The sequence below is a fragment of the Limulus polyphemus genome, unplaced genomic scaffold (genome assembly GCF_000517525.1).
Source record: "Limulus polyphemus unplaced genomic scaffold, Limulus_polyphemus-2.1.2 Scaffold121, whole genome shotgun sequence".
Taxonomy (NCBI): domain Eukaryota; kingdom Metazoa; phylum Arthropoda; class Merostomata; order Xiphosura; family Limulidae; genus Limulus; species Limulus polyphemus.
Genome location: NW_013665731.1, coordinates 379171 through 382469, shown reverse-complemented (window position 1 = coordinate 382469; position 3299 = coordinate 379171).

The following is a 3299-nucleotide window of genomic DNA, read 5'->3' as shown; positions in this document are numbered from 1 at the left end:
CACATTATAACGCCCCACAGCTGAAAGTGTGAGCATGTTTGGTATGACGGGGATTCGAACCCGCGACCCGCAGCTTGCGTGTCGACCGCCCTAACCACCTGGCCATGCCAGGCCTTCCCAAAGTTATATCCATAGTTTTGTGATTATATTACGAAGATAAAATATTTCATTATTATCTAAATGCAGAAGAAAAGTGTATTTTAAACTGTCACAGCAGATTTCGCAAATTTATACCCACAGTTTTGTGATTGTATTATAAAGATAAGATATCTCATTGTTATCTAAGTACAAAAGAAAAGTGCTCATTTTAAACTATCACAGTGGATTCGCAAATTGTGCTTCAGTAATCTTATACATATTCGACTTGACACTTTTGCAATAAACACGTCAGCTCATCCGGTCTTTTATTTCCAATTTTTACATTATTCCCAAAACAGTTCACTCTTTCCTAGCTTGAGGATGTAAACATACATTCCAACACCTTTTCGTTTGTGTACGAGAATGGTGTTTAGTTATAAACTGTTATTGTTTATAAAATGTAAAGCAAAATGTTAACGATACACAGTTTTTGTTTTTGAAAATTTATAATAAAACCATATTACTGTAACTGATTAAGCACATGTATAATAAAAACAGTTTGGCACGTTTTTCATGATCTTAATTTACTTACGAAACATTTAAAACTACTAACAATCACAGTTCGATAACATTTACTAAACTATCAGGCCAACACATATAAAAGAATGGTAAGGCTTAAGCGACGGAAGAAAAATCTATATGGTTTTCAGGCAAATAACGCCAATGCAACTTTGCAATATAAATATTAAGGAAAATTCTCGGGATAATACTCGTCGATAACTGACTTATAACGCTAAAAATCAGAGTTCGATACCCACAGTTGACTCAGCAGAGATAGCCCATTTTGTAGCTTTATGCTTTAATAGCCTACACGGCGATAGATCTCAGCGCAAGTTTAAGTTTTAGAATTATATGGTGCTTTCGTATAATAAAACTCCAAATGCATCACTTGTTTTATTTTTATGTTTTAAAGTATATTATCCAAGCACTTTCTGTAACCTGCCATTTAATTTCTTGTCAGTAATAACCAAGGAACCATTTATTTCTTCACTTTCAAATATTTACTTGCACATCATTGTACCACCAGAAAATGCCACACTTTCAAATATTTACTTGCACATCATTGTACCACCAGAAAATGCCACAGGGAGAAATTTCAGAAAACGTTATCAAAAAATGTTTCTTTTTTTTTAATTTGACAGATGGATAGTTACTAAGAAAACCATTGTTTCCCATTAGAATGCTGACAAATAAAGAAAGATAGTGTTTTCTCAAGAAACTGCGTATTTCCAAAACCTTTCAAATAGGTTCTACCATCTCTAATTTTTTTTTAGTTTTATACTTCTAAAATACAAAACAACAGTTATGTTACGAATGTGGGCTAACTTTGACAATCTTAAGGCTTTTAATATACATTTTTGAGTGGTGTAAGTGTCACAAGGAAACTCAACTCGCTAAAATGTGATAATATTTGTTTCGGATACTCGCACAAATCTACAAGAGTGATATCTGTGCTAGCTCTCCCTATTTTGAAGTGATAGACTAGAGGAAAGGCAGTTACTCAACAGCATCCACCCCAATTTTTAAGCTATTTTACTCGAATAATTGGATTTTATAGTCACTCTTATAACGCACCTACGGCCCCAAAGTGCAGAACATGATTTCGCGACAACAGAAAACAAACCAAAGACCTCCGAATTCATAGTCTGGCAAACTAATCACAATGGAACACTAAGAAATGAATATAAAATATGCGTAAATTCATTCAGAATATCATTATGAAAGCCTTAAAGTATTTAATTTTTCTATGGGTTCACTGAAAGTCTTTGAACATTGTCATTCATTTACATCAAAATTCGCGGTGACATATTTAGATAACGTTCAATCAATCAGCAAAAAGGCTTTTGTGCGAAAATTATTACTAGCCTCTTGAATATTTAATCAAACCGCTTTTTTTTTCATTTTGTTGTAAGTGATAAAAATGATACCAGAATTCAATACCTTGCCAAAAATATTACACAATGAAACTTTAATTTAGAAATTGTTTAAACCATTTTTGGAAATTTCTACATTAAGCACGTTAAAAAATAGATAATATACTTACATAAAAGACTTTCTGTTTCCAAACTTTATGAAATCATGATCCTTTTAAGATGTCCAGTGATCAGCGGTAAGTTTACAGACTAACAATGATAAAATCTAGAATTCGATTCCCTCATAGTGGGCAAAGCGCAGATAGGCTGTTGTGTAGCTTTGTGCTAAAACAAATAAATAAAACAAATCTTTATTGTTATTTAAGGTGCATCAGAATATTTCAGCAGCATTTATAGTGAAATTTCATGTGAAGATATTACCCATAAGTCCAGCACAGAGCTTAGTAGAAATTCACTAATACTGTTTTATTTGTTTGTTTGTTGCGGACTGGAATGTAAATGTATAACCAGACGCTGAAATGTATTTAAGACCGATGTCATTTGAATTATACTATCCTGTCATTTATAATTTACTTATTACTATTCCATTTTTTCCCATATTTTCTTTGCATTGAATAAAGTTTTATCAAATAGAGCGAATCAAAACTTTCTATACAGGGTGGGGCAAATGTTACAGTACACCTGGTATTATACGATTGGTACTAAAGAAAATATTACGTGGACAATTCCAATCACTTTTATTAATGTTTGTTACAGAGTGACGCGTTTTAAATTACATTGTGTTTTAAGTGAAACAAATGTATGGTCATTTTTGTCCCACCCTGTATAACGATTTCTTTTACGACAGAGTACTAAATGTCCGCACAAATTTAATCAATAGGTGAGAACAAATTTTAAGATAAAGGATTTCTTGGTAAAACGTTAAGTTTTCGATGATTTTGCTACTATTACTATCAAGTGTCTAATAAAATATTTGAGTACGTACTATGTTATTATTCAAAACCTCAGGACTCTTGTTTAAAATCTCGCACAGTACTTCTGTGTAGTGGCTCGACAAAGTTAAATTAAGGATGGTATCTTAAAATCGTACACGGGCTACTACTTTCAAGAAATGATATATTATCATTCAACCAGTCATGGAAACGTGAATTTCGTTTTAATTGTTTCATACAATTAAAGTAATGCTGTTGCAGGTGATTATTGTAATTTATAACTAGCATTACGGTCCCAATTATTTGTCCAAGCAACGAGATTCACGTAAATATTTTATCATGTATTATCTTAAGG